At 53.2% G+C, this 13,414-nt stretch overlaps 1 long non-coding RNA gene across 3 annotated transcripts; it reads left to right on the top strand.

Annotated features, from left to right (window-relative positions):
* The first annotated feature begins 4,638 nt into the window (after window positions 1-4,638).
* LOC110339313 lies at window positions 4,639-10,077 on the top strand. 3 transcript variants are annotated; one of them, XR_005875968.1, is made up of 5 exons: window positions 4,639-4,685; window positions 5,037-5,116; window positions 8,829-8,977; window positions 9,141-9,234; window positions 9,558-10,077. It is a non-coding gene; the product is annotated as an uncharacterized LOC110339313 (long non-coding RNA). The 3 variants fall into 3 exon arrangements; XR_005875969.1 differs by lacking the exons at window positions 4,639-4,685; window positions 5,037-5,116 and having other exon boundaries at window positions 7,323-8,977; window positions 9,558-9,777; window positions 9,997-10,077; XR_002381432.2 differs by lacking the exons at window positions 4,639-4,685; window positions 5,037-5,116 and having other exon boundaries at window positions 7,323-8,977.
* Window positions 10,078-13,414: the final 3,337 nt, after the last annotated feature.

A 13,414-nucleotide genomic window follows, 5' to 3' on the forward strand; every position in this document is an offset into this window, starting at 1 on the left:
GAGGCTGTCCTGGAACTCTCTCTGTAGACCAGGCTGGCCTCAAACTCTGCCTGCCTCTGCCTCCCGAGTGCTGGGATTAAAGGCGTGCGCCGCCAACGCCCGGCTTGTTTTTTGATTCGTACTATATTTGTGTGTGGGCACACTTGCACCTGCACAGCTCATGTGTGGGGTCGGGACAGCCTGCAGAAGTTGCTTCTCTCCTGGGGATGGAACTCAGGTTGGGTGGCAAGCCCCTTTACACACTGAGCACACCAGCTCCTTGGCTATTTATATCCAGGGTCAATCAACAGGATGTGATATTAAAGCCACCCAAATCCAGCCGGTGGTGGTGGCGCATGCCTTTAATCCCAGCACTCGGGAGGCAGAGGCAGGCGGATCTCTGTGAGGTCAAGGCCAGCCTGGTCTACAAAGTGAGTTCCAGGACAACCTCCAAAGCAATACAGAGAAACCCTGTCTGGAAAAAAAATAAATAAATAAAAATTAAATAAATAAAACAAAACCACCCAGATCCAGACCTCAGTTTTCTTTGTTGGAAAGTGGCTTGGTGAATCCCCTCACCTAAAGCACCAAGATTCTGGATTCTGTATGAATCTGAACTCAGCCACAGAGTACCTGATACACAGCTGAGCTACTGATTTCAAAACTTTCTCTGAGCTTTTCAATTTTCCTGTTTGTTATATGGGAAAAGCCCTACTTAGTTTATTTAAGATTTATTTTTATTATAACTATTATTTTGGTTTTTCAAGACAGAGTTTCTGTGTATAGTCCTGGAACTCACTTTGTAGACCAGGATGGCCGCGAACTCAGAGATCCGCCTGCCTCTGCCTCCCGAGTGCTGGGATTAAAGGTGTGTGCCACCACTGCCCGGCTCATTATTAGTGTGTGTTGCTACCAAGGCACCCACATGGAGGCCAGCAGACAACTTGTACATAACTTTATGTGGGTTCTGGCATTGAACTCCGGTCTTAGAGTTGCACTGCCATTGCTTTGCCTGCCGAGCTCTCTCTCTCTCTGGCCCATTCTTTTTTTTTTTTTTTTTTTTTTTTTTTTTTGGTTTTTCGAGACAGGGTTTCTCTGTGGCTTTGGAGGCTGTCCTGGAACTCGCTTGGTAGTCCAGGCTGGTCTCGAACTCACAGAGATCCGCCTGCCTCTGCCTCCCGAGTGCTGGGATTAAAGGCGTGCGCCACCAACGCCCAGCTGGCCCATTCTTAATTAAATTAATTTATCATGTGTACAGTATTCTGTCTACATATATTCCTGCAGGCCAGAAGAGGGCACCAGATCTCATTGCAGATGGCTGTCAGCCACCATGTGGTTGCTGGGAACTGAACTCAGGACCTCTGGAAGAGCAGCCAGTGCTCTTAGCCTCTGAGACAGCTCTCCAGCCCCACCCCCACCGTCTGCTTCTTTCTGCCTCCTAGGTTCTAGGATTAAAGGTGTGCCCCCACCACCCGGCCTTTTTTTATTTGTGGTGACACAGCTGTGTGGTTTTTACCCATGCGTGCAGTGCCAAAAGAAGGACTCAGATCCCTGTAGCTGGGAAGCCTCCTGTGGGTGCCAAGAACCGCACTCAGGCCCCCTGAAGAGCAGCCAGTGCTCCTCTCTGCTCTTGGGACAGAGCCAGGGCTGTGTGCTCTCCAGGCAGGCCCTCTGCTCTGGGACTGCATGGCCATCAGTGCGGGCTCCCTCATCCTCCACGCTGGGGCTGCGTCCCTCTCTAGTCTCAGTGCTGGAAAATGAAGTGGAATTAAGGCAGTGGTTCTCAAGCTGTGGGTCACATGTCCTGCATATCAGATATTTACATTACAACTTATGACAGTAGAAAAATTAGTTATGAAGTAGCAACAAAATAATTTTGTGGTTGGGGTCACCACAACATGAGGAACTGTATTAAGGGGACACAGCATTAGGGAGGTTGAGAACTACTGGAGAGATGGCTTAGTGCTAGGAATACAGAGTGATTTCCAGGTGTATCCCAACACCCATGTCAGACACACGCAATTTTAAAAAATAAAAATAGGCTGGGAGGCCGGGCGTTGGTGGCGCACGCCTTTAATCCCAGCACTCGGGAGGCAGAGGCAGGCGGATCTCTTGAGTTTGAGGTCAGCCTGGTCTGAAGAGCAGGCTCCAAGCCAGTCAGAGAGGGAGAGAGGGAGGGAGGGAGGGAGGGAGGGAGGGAGGGAGGGAGGGAGGGAGGGAGGGAGGGAGGGAGGGAGATAGATAGAGAAGGAAGACCGAAATGTCCATGGCCTACATGGCTGCCATGCTGTCTCAGCCATCACAGATGTTCACATGGCCCCATGGGAGTCTCCATGAGCCATACAAAGGAAGAGAAGATTTGCCCTGTTTTCTAGATGTTTCTGCACCAATGCAGCCCCCAGCCCCACCTCAGCAGACAGCTGTGGAGCCCTAGCCCCTGGAGAACACCTTTGGAGGCTGATCCTCCCAGCTGGCCGGAACTGCCCACACACCTGGTGCTCATTCTGGAGGAAGCCCGGGCCAGGCCTGTAATTCCACACTGATTACCGGCCATGCCTGTGGCTTTGGATGTCGGGCCAGGAAATTGGGAAGGAACAGGATTGCAGAATTGGTGAAAGGAAATGGGGGTGGGGAGCAGTGTGGACAGATCTCCAGGGAGTGAGCTCTAAGTTCTGTCCCACATAGATGTACACCAGTGAGGACCTCAGCACGAGAGGCATTTTGAGATGACACTTGCTTTCATTGTTGGGGTGTTGGGGTGAGCAGCGCTTGCCACAGAGCACGTGTGGAGGTCAGAGGCCACTTGCAGGAGTCTGTTCTCTCCTTCCACCATGGGGTCCCAGGGATCAAACTCAGGCTGTCAGGGTTGGCAACAAGCCGTGTCAGCTGCTGAGCCAGCTCAGGAGAACTTCCTATTCCAGTGGGGAGATGCCCTGTCCTGTAGGAAGTCAGCCTCCCAGACATCCCTATCGTTGTCCAAGGTGCCCATGAGTACGGTGGCAGAGATGGAGGCTATGCATGGGCTCAGCAGCCTGGATGACAGGCTGTGACTGTGGCTGAGTGCTGGGTCAGCCTGCCCAGAGGGCATCAGTGTCCTGCTCTGTGACTCTCCAGGGTGGTTTTTCTCAGTGAGGTGGCAGCCGTCAGCTCCACAGGCCCTGCCGCCCGTGCCTCCGGAAGCATCAAGGTCGCAGGTGTGTGTGACCATGTCCAGCTTTAACGGTATTTAATTAGGAACATAATCTCACTGTGTAGCTGGAACTTGCTGTGTAGACCGGGCTGGTCAAACAAAAATCCACCTATCAGTGCCCCCACACTCAGATTAAAGGTGTGCACCACCACGCCCCACCTGGATCTTACTCGTTTGCTTGCTTGCTTGTTTTAATGTGTGTGCCAGGGATTTGAATGCGGGTCCTCGACTCGCACATGCTTTCACCCACTCCCCACCTCCCCAGCTTCCGGAATGGACTTTTATTGACCCCAGACAATGGTGGCCTAGGGGCTGGGGCAGGCTCCTCCAGAGCGCTGTAAGTCAGTGTGTTTTGTTTAGTTACTTTAGTGTATGTGTGTACATGCATGTGCATAACAGGATTCAACTTCAGGAATCAAGCCTGTTGACCCTCAAGTGTTTTACTTACGAGCTCGAGTCTGTGTACGTGAGTGCAGTGCCCTCAGAGTCCAGAAGAGGGCGCCAGGTCCCCAAGAGCTGGAGGTGCTTGCAGTGGCATCCTGCCCAACACCAGCAGGAAGTGCCCTGAGCCATCTATCTCTTTGGCCCCACCTTGGTTTTGAGTTGAGGTCTCTCTGGGAATCTGAACCCACCAATTTATCTAGACCGTTTGGCCAGCCAGGTGACGAAAGCCTCCTGTTCCACCAGCAACAAAGGTACAGGCATGTGCCACCACACCCGGCTTTTTATGAGGGTGCTTGGAGACCAAGCTCAGGTCCTGGTACTTTATACCCCACGTGGTCTGGCCCGCTCCTCCTCATTCCAGTTTCTTCTGTCTCATAGGAACTGGGGCACCTGGAGAAGGAAGGTGTGGGGGTTTGAACGAGGAGTGTCCCACATAGACTTGTGTCTTTCAAAGCCAGTCCCCATTTGGTGGCACTGTGTGGGGAGATTATGGACCTTTATTTTTCGAGACAGGGTCTCTGTGTAGCCTTGGCTGTCCTGGCACTCGCTCCGCAGACCAGGCTGAGGCGGAGTCTGCTGAGGCAGTGGGTCACACAGACTTTGAGGGTCTGTAGTCTCTGACTACTCTTCTCTCCTTTTCTCCTTTTTTTTTTCTTTTTTTCTTTTTTGTTTTGGTTTTTCGAGACAGGGTTTCTCTGTGGCTTTGGAGGCTGTCCTGGAACTCGCTTGGTAGTCTAGGCTGGTCTCGAACTTACAGAGATCCGCCTGCCTCTGCCTCCCGAGTGCTGGGATTAAAGGCGTGCGCCACCAACGCCCGGCTCTTCTCTCCTTTTGCTTCCTGCAAGTGTGCAAAAGTGTGATCAGTCAGGTGTGGTGCGCACACCTGTAATCCCAGCACTTGGGAGCAGAGGCAGTGGGATGTGTTGGGGAAGTCTTATGTCAATAAAGTACTGTCTGGCCTATAGGGAATCTAGATGGGAGGGACTAGGAGTCCAGGAGAACTCTGGGAAGGAGAAACACAAGAGGTTCGAGATGTACCGCCATTGGGGTAGGAAGCCCGGAAACCTCTCCGGTAAGAGACATACTTAGATTAACAATTATGGGGTAATTACTTAAGTCAGAGCTAGCCAGTAAGAAACAAGCAAGGCCAACAGCTTCATAATTAATACAGCGTCTTGTGTGTTTATTTGGGGACTACAATGTGGCAGAGCCCAGGCGGCTGGCAGGGGATAAACCAAAGCGGCTAGCAAGAAAAAGCTTCTCGTAACAGGGATGTCTGTGAGTTCCAGGCCAGCGCGGTCTACAGGGTGAGGTCTAGGCCAGTCTTTAATGAGACCCTGTCTAAAAAAAAGTGGGGTGTTTCTATCACCATGGTGAATGTCTAACATGAGCAACTCCTTTTTTGTTTGATTTTTCGAGACAGGGTTTCTCTGTGGCTTTGGAGGCTGTCCTGGAACTCGCTCTGTAGACCGGGCTGACTCCTTTTGGTTCACGTATTCCGAGGTTTCTCTCTATGGTCATGTGACCCTGTGACTTTGGAACTGGGGTGCATGGTAACTGGGGTGCATGGTAACTGGGGTGCATGCTAACTGGGGTGCATGGTAGAGCAAATTGATCACCTCACAGTGCCTGGGAAGCCAAGAAAAACAGGAAGGTAAGTCTCAGTGTCCCCTTCTAGGCTGTGTCTCTATGACTTCATCTCCTCCTGCGAGGCCCCACCCCTTCATATCATCGCCATCCCCCAAGACCACCACCCTGGGGACCAGGCTGTCAAGCTATATGGGTTTAGCTGATATCTAAAATTATTATTTGTTGGTTAAGTGACCTGGTCTCCTGTCTACAGATGCTGAGCCAGCAAGCAGTCTTACTCATACTGTCACTTAGGGGGCAGAGGCCATGGACCCTCGATACCAAGGCAGCATCACAGAAGTCAGGCCTGAACAGTGCTCTGACCACGCCCCTGGCCTGGGCTCTCTAAGAGGGATCTCGTCAGCTCTCAGGGAGCCTCTCCGTTCCCTGGGCCCTGCGTTACCCAGCTTTACCACCAAGCCCTGCTTCTTCTGTGGGTGCTTTGGGATCCAAACTCAGGTCATCTCCCGGCCCCCACCTTTTTCTTGTGACCAGGTCTCATCGTGTAGCCCAGGCTGGCCTAGAGCTGAGTCTCTCTGCCTTAGCCTCCAAACAGCTGAGGTGACAGTCACGGCACTGCTCCCGCCCCCAGCTCCAGGCAAGTTTCCTCCCCAGAAAACCAGACAAAGTCTAATGGTGGTGGCACATGCCTTTAACCGGAGAGGCAGGGGCTGTTACACAGAGAAACCCTGTCTTGAAAAACAAGAAAGAGAAAACCTACATAATAATCATCTTGGCTGTATAATATTCCAAATCTGCCAATGCACTGAACCATAGTAGAGGTGGCTAGCCTGGACGTGTGTGTGTGTGTGTGTGTGTGTGTGTGTGTGTGGTGTGTGTGTGAGTGTGTGAGTGTGTCTGTTGTGCGTGTGTGGTATTTGTATATGCACATGTATGCATATGTATGAATATTATGTGTATATTATATTTATATATTTATTTAATATATAATGTGTATTATAATGGTTTAAAAACTTTTACAACCCTAGTGAACTTGAAATAGCACCAGGCATGGTACTCAATCCCAATTCCACACACAAGTACACGCATGTGAACACACAATTCTACTTACAAACCTATGGCCAGCCATGGTGGCACACACTTCTAATCCCAGCCATCAGGAGCCAGAGCCAAGAGAGCTCAAATTTCAGACCAGTGCAGGTGCAGGTTTCACACTCTCGCCTGTGCAACAGTGGAAACAACGAAATGGCCAGCAACAGGGCTCGGTAACTAAAGGGGGCTTGCTGCCAAGCCCAGCAATGTGAGCTTCCAGGACCCACATGGGGGAGGAGAGAACTGATTCCTGCAAGCTGACCTCTGACCTCCAGGCACTCACCGTGACACATGTGCCCCCCAAATAAGTACAAGATGAAAGAAAGGAGGAGGTAGCAGCTAGCGTGGCTCTGATCCTGGCACGGAACTTCACTGACCAGTTGAGCGTGGATTCCTGACAGCCGTGCTCCATCCGCAGCCAGTGTGATCTCTTGGCAATGGCTTGTTGCAACCGTGCCTTGCTTGTTATAGGGTTCAAGGGCCCCCAACACCCCACAGTGGGCAGTGTGCTGACCGCTTGCTGCACAGACCAGTGGCCCGTGGGGGACATTTGGGCATTTGGGGGTTGTGTCCATCTTAATAGTTCACTCAGTGTTCAAACAGAAAAAGGGAGGCCGTGCTGGTGACACCCAGGACAAGCTCTTGTGCCTCCATCTCAGAGTCTCTGCCTGTATCTCTGTTTCTTTTTTCTTTTTTCTTTTTTTTTCTAGACAAGGTTTCTCTGTGTATCCCTAGCTGTCCTGGAACTCACTCTGTAGTCCAGGCTGGGCTGGCCTCGAACTCACAGAGATCTTCCTGCCTCTGTCTCCTAAGTGCTGGGATTAAAGGTGCGCACCACACACACAGACACAGACACACACACAAACACACAGACAGACACACAGACACACAGACATACAGACACACACAGACACACACACAAACACAGACACACACAGACAGACACAGACACACAGATACACACACACAGACACAGACACACAGTCACACACACAGTCACACACACACAGACACACAGAGACACACACACACACACACACACACACACACACACATACCATGCCTCTCTGTTTCTGTCTCTCTTTTCTCTCTCCGTCCTGCTGTACTCCGGGAGACTGGCGTGCTGTGGTCCTCTTGGTGATTTAGCCCATTCCCCATGCCCAGCTCCAGCCTTACTCTTTCCCGCCGCTCTGGAAGTTCTTCTTCCCCGCTTTCCAGGTCTGGACAAACAGCGCTTTTCTCTCAGCTGAAAGAGGTCCCTGGAGCACAGAAGCCCAGACCTCCTCCCAGCTGCCTGTGGCTTCCTGGCAGAGGCACCCTGGCTGTGCTGAGGCTAGGGTGGACCCTGGAGACACACCCTCCCTTCCTAGGACTAGCAGCCACTGAGAGTCTCCCTCAAGGTGCCCGTTGTTGGCGGACCACACCCGGCTGCCTGAGGTGTTTAGAAACTGCTCTGAGAGGCTTCTTTGAACACGATGGTGGGCTCAGCAGCCGGGGCCACCTGCACTTAAAAACCGCTGTGGCTTTACTGGGGATGTGCTGGGATGGCTTTCAGCTTGGCCTCAAAGGCCCGCTTCCCACAGAGGCTCAAAGCTTCCATTCACGGTGACAGTGGCCCCTTTCCATTCCAGGCCTCCACTGGGAGGTGCCTTTAGCTGGCGTTTCACTGTAGACAGTGAAGGGTAGGAAATTAAATGCCATGTCCCCCGGCACTTGGAGGTGGCCATCACTCGTCCGGGTTGAATGGAGATGGCTGTGGGCTGTGTGTCTGTGTCTTTCTGTCTGGCTGCATATTTAGTATGAGGTTGAAATGATCTGGTTCCTCTGGACTCCACCTCTCAGATGCTAGGATGGAAAGTGACCAAGTCCACGCTTCCCACTCGGACAGCACGCAAGACGCGTCAACAATAGAAAGAGCAGGGCCAGTGTTTGTTGAATGAAGAAGCAATTCAAAATGTATCAGCCGGCTCGTCTGTTTCTCCTGGCCACTTTCCAGTCAGGGGAACTTAGGGGAGGACTGGATGGATGCGAGAGAGGCTTGGAGGGCAGGTCAGGTCCCAGTGGCTGGCAGGGAAGTCTGCAGTGTGACTAGGCCTTTCCACTCTCCAGTCTAACTCTGGGCCCCTGATGGCCATAAAATCACTCTGCTTAGACTGGCAACATTTTCCTTTAATATGTTCCTGAAGGCTCTGGCAGGACCTAGAGGAAAATTCCAGAGTAACAAGAAGAGAGCTCTTTCACATCTTGGGGACCAATAGGGGCGGGACCCAGGGGCACCCGGCAGCCCTGGGTCAGTGGTTCTCTGCCCATTGTCTGGTAGAGGGACAGACAGACCTCCCTGATGTCTGTGGTGTGGGGATGGCAGGCGGCCTGGCCTCTTCTCCACGGGAATTCATATAAAACTGCATCAAGGTGTTTCTACCAAGTGTGCGATGGAGCCTGGCACGTGTTACATGGCCTGCACATCTGTGGGGACACTCCCATCACCCCCAATCTCCCCCAGCTCAGAAACAATGCCTCCTTCTCTCTCCAGGTCTCCCCACGCCGGACCCTGGCTCAGCACTGCCTGTGGCCAGCTGACTCTTTCCTTCCTCCAGTCACAGAGCAGAGGACCCTCTTCATGACCTCCCATAGCTGCCTGTGCACCCCATCACCACTCAAACAAGCCTGCATTGGCTAAAGGTGAGGTTCTGGCTTTACGCTGCAGTGGGGGAAGTAGAAGTTGCTCTTCAAGCCACATCATTGGGTCAGGCACACCAAGTGGCCCCTGAGAAGACACCACCCTCCCTGGTGTGCTAGGCCTGACAGTACCATCTAAACCACATCTAAGTCAACGCCCATACAGGAACCATGGAGGCAGGGAGACAGAACTTTCTAGGCAGAGACGATGACAGCAGCTTGTGCAAAGGCCCTGGGGTCAGGAAGTGCGGCCGGCGGAGGTGAGCTCGCAGGACGGATGCATTCCTTGGTAAAAGGGAGCCAGAAAGGCTGTGTGAGCACAGGAGGAACATGGCCTAATTTGTTATCTTTTTCTGGTCTTGATCCTTGGACTTCTTCCTGTGTTTGCCTCCATGTGCCAGGTTTACAGTGGGAAGGGGGTCTGTCATCTCCCAGCTGGGGCTAGGGTGGGGTGCAGGGAGAACAAGAAGGAAGGTGTCTCAGGCGCCTCCTGAATCTTAGACAACTTGGGAAAGGAAATTCTGAGGGGCCCTAAACGCAGCCCACCCCCACCCGGAGCCAAATCACACTCCTGTCTGTGCAGGAGCTGCAGGTGTGGACTGAGTCAAGCCTCACCGACAAAGGCCTGGCTGGTGTCCGTTGTGGCGAGGCGGCAGAGGCTTGCCACGCTGACCTCTGACCTCCACACTGAAGGGAAGAGGCCTGTGCTTTCCTCATCCTGGATCTGTGTGTTGTAGCTGGATGCCAGGACCAAGTCTAAAACCCAGATGTGGCATCGGCTGAGACCCTGGGACAGTGGCAAGGTGGGCTGAGCTCGGAAGGTGCGGCCTCTGTGTGGTGCTGATGGCAGCCCCGTTGGTAGTAGAAACTTTCCCTGTTACTAGGCTGTGTTGTTGCCCGCTGAGACCCCAACCCTGAGAAAAACAGGCCCACCGCTGTCGGGGGAGGGTGGGGTGAGATGGGGGTGAGGAGGCCAGCAGATTAGAACCAAGCGTCAGCCACAACATCTTTGGGCTCTGCAGAGGCAAGCTACGTGTTTACCCAGGATCTCAAGGTGAAGTTTCAGCTGACCCCGGCACAACACAGTAAAATTTGAAATTGAATGTTTTTTAAAGATGTATTTATTTATTATGTATACAGTGTTCTGTCTGCATGTATGTCTGCACACCAGAAGAGAGCACCAGATCTCATTACAGATGGCGTGAGCCACCACGTGGTTGGGATTTGAACTCAGGATCCCTGGAAGAGCAGCCAGTGCTCTTTTTTCCCTTTCTTTCTTTTTGGTTTTTCCAGACAGGGTTTCTCTGTATTGTTTTGGAGGCTGTCCTGGAACTCGCTCTGTAGACCAGGCTGGCCTCGACCTCACAGAGATCCGCCTGCCTCTGCCTCCCGAGTGCTGGGATTAAAGGCGTGCGCCACCAACGCCCGGCTGCAGCCAGTGCTCTTAACCTCTGAGCCATCTCTCTAACCCTGAAGTTGAATGGTTTTACAATCATGCACTATAGTTTTTAAAATAATAATGAAATCATTATATATGTACACACACACACACACACACACACACACACACATGATAGTGGAACTCACAAACTTATCTCTCAGAGTGTTCAGCCCTAATGTCCTGACCTCTCTCGGCTTCTGTTTGCTGCCACCCTGGGCCTGGGGCATTGTGATTGGCACAATCTTGATGTTCCCTGTGGTCTGATGAGTCTTCAGCCTTTGGGAGCTCAGGGTGAGGGAGAGGAGCTCCTTGAATGCTGTTGGAGGCTGTGACAGCATGAGGGTGACATGGACACCATTCCCTGGTGCCTCTGCTGACCACCAGACATTTGGAAAGAACAGGCTCCCAGCAGGATGTTCCCTGGCACTCAAGGATGCCTGGCACCCAGTGGAGGTCAAGAAAGGAGTGGCCAAGGCCAGACCTGGAGCTGTGCCCAATGGCAGCCTTCCTGTGGCTGGGATGGTCACCTTTCCACAGGGCCAGTGTAGACAGAGGGGCCAGCCACAGGTGAGGCAACCAGCCTAGTTTGGTATCTGTGAGGATCACTGGCTAGAAATGACTGAGTTCCCAAAGGCCACATCACAGGGAGTCACTGACGCCGGCCCAGGTGAGGGTGACAGCGTGTGCCTAGTCCTCCCCTGCTCTAACCACACGTCTGTTCTGAACCCAACATTTCTCTTTGTTCCACACATCCCCCATCCACCCAGGCACCACCCAGGTGCTCGCCCACAGACATGTCCCTCCCGCCCACACACTTCCATCTCTTCCGTGCATGGCTGTGATGCCAGTGACGTGGCAGCCACTCCGACCCCAGTGCCATCCAGGTGATGACCAGGCAGAGTTGTGCTGGGCCTTGCTTAGGGTACAGTGAAGGCCAGCGGATGACAGCAGCAGTGAGAACAAGCCATTTGGGGGACCACGCCCCACGGTCACAGCCAGATGATGCCAGGGTGCAGGCTGGGAGGGCCTGTGGAGCCTGGGCCTGGCTCCCATAGCCACCCATCTCTCCTGCCCCATCCGTCAGCCTTCTGTAAATGGGTAGCCACTCATCTGCCTCAGACGCTGGCCTTTGCGTCTGTGGTGCCCTGGCTCGGAGCTCCCTGCTCCCCCGTGAAGGCTCAGGCCTCCTCGGCCCTGCATAGTGTACCTGGTTGGGTGACAACCATCGTGTGCATGGCCTCACATCCCCGCTCTGAGCTCACCATGAAGCGGCCCCTGCCGGCTGACATTTATTTGGCACCTTGCTGCCCAGCCCTATGGCAGCTTCCCTTCCGCAGGCCTGGGCCACTGCCAGGTGTAAACACAGCCGTCTCTGCTCCATTCATCACTCAGTGAACAAGGGCCCCACTGTGCCCGCATGAGGCGGACTGTGGTGTGCAGCAGGGGACTGAGGCCCTGGGCTCCCCTCTTCTGACTCCACACCCACTGTCCCCAGCCTACTGCAAAACCCCGGGGTAGGCTTTCTCTAGCGGCCCGTGTCTGTAGCGTGAGGCAGGGCAGCTTTCAGTGACCGAGGGAGGAGGCCAGCAGCCATAGCGTCTCTGAGGCAAGTCTCATGGAACTGGCTGGCCTCGAACTCCCTATCCTCCCTTCTCCCCTGCCAAGGGCTGCAGTGACAGGTATGTACTGTAGCTGGCTGCTGCGTAAACCAAGTTTCCCTGTGCAGCACAGATCACCTGGAAGGGGCCATCCTCCTGCCTCCACCCTCTCCGTGCTCCGTCATGCCTGGCGTAAGCGGTGCTCGGCATGGAGCCCAGGGCTTTGTGCAGCTACCCACTGAACTGCCACACCCTACCCACTGAGCCCCAGCCCCAGCCATTACAATTGTATTTTAATTTTAATCTGTATGCCCCCCCGACAGGGTTTCCCTGTGCAGCCCTGGCTGTCCTGGAGCCCGCTGTGTAGACCATGAACTCTTTACCATGAACACGCAAGGTTTCTCGTTGAGTTTTTTGAGGCAGAGACTCCGTGAGCAGCTGGGCTGGCCTGGAGCTGCATCCCCCTGCCTCAGTGTTCCCTGCACAGGACCATACGATGTACTTTCTAATATTTCCTCTGTGAAGTTTGTGTGAGTGGGAAACACACAGAGAATTACCTGAATGGATGTGTTTGATTCTTGCATTGATCCTAAAAGTGGGGCTCTTTCTTATACTCATGTGTGTGCACACATGTGCATGCTGGAGAGCCTGTGTGCGTGTATATATGAGTGTGCACACATGTGCATGCTGCTGAGCCTGTGTGCGTGTGTATATATGAGTGTGCACACATGTGCATGCTGCTGAGCCTGTGCGTGTGTATATATGTGAGTGTGCACACATGTGCATGCTGCTGAGCCTGTGTACGTGTGTATATGTGAGTGAGCACACATGTGCATACTGGTAAGCCTGTGCACGTGTGTATATGAGTGTGCACACACATGTGCATGCTGCTGAGCCTGTGCACGTGTGTGAACATGTGAGTGTGCACACATGTGCATGCTGGTAAGCCTGTGCACGTGTGTATATGAGTGTGCACACACATGTGCATACTGGTGAGCCTGTGCGCGTGTGTATATGTGAGTGTGCACACGTGTGCATGCTGGTAAGCCTGTGCATGTGTGTTAACATGTGAGTGTGCACACATGTGCATGCTGCTGAGCCTGTGCGCATGTGAACATGTGAGTGTGCACACATGTGCATGCTGCTGAGCCTGTGCACATGTGTGAACATGTGAGTGTGCACACATGTGCATGCTGCTGAGCCTGTGCGCATGTGAACATGTGAGTGTGCACACATGTGCATGCTGCTGAGCCTGTGTGTGTGTGCGTGTGTATACATGTGTGGTGTGGTGCTGCAGATAGAAGCTGACTACAGAGCCTGTGCTCATGGTGAAGGCTGCCCAGGCCCCCTGGCTTCCTGGCTGTGCTCGGTGCTTGGTCCCCATGAGCAAGAGGCAGAGCC

Source organism: Mesocricetus auratus, unplaced genomic scaffold (assembly GCF_017639785.1).
Source record: "Mesocricetus auratus isolate SY011 unplaced genomic scaffold, BCM_Maur_2.0 Super-Scaffold_6731, whole genome shotgun sequence".
Classification (NCBI taxonomy): Eukaryota; Metazoa; Chordata; class Mammalia; order Rodentia; family Cricetidae; genus Mesocricetus; species Mesocricetus auratus.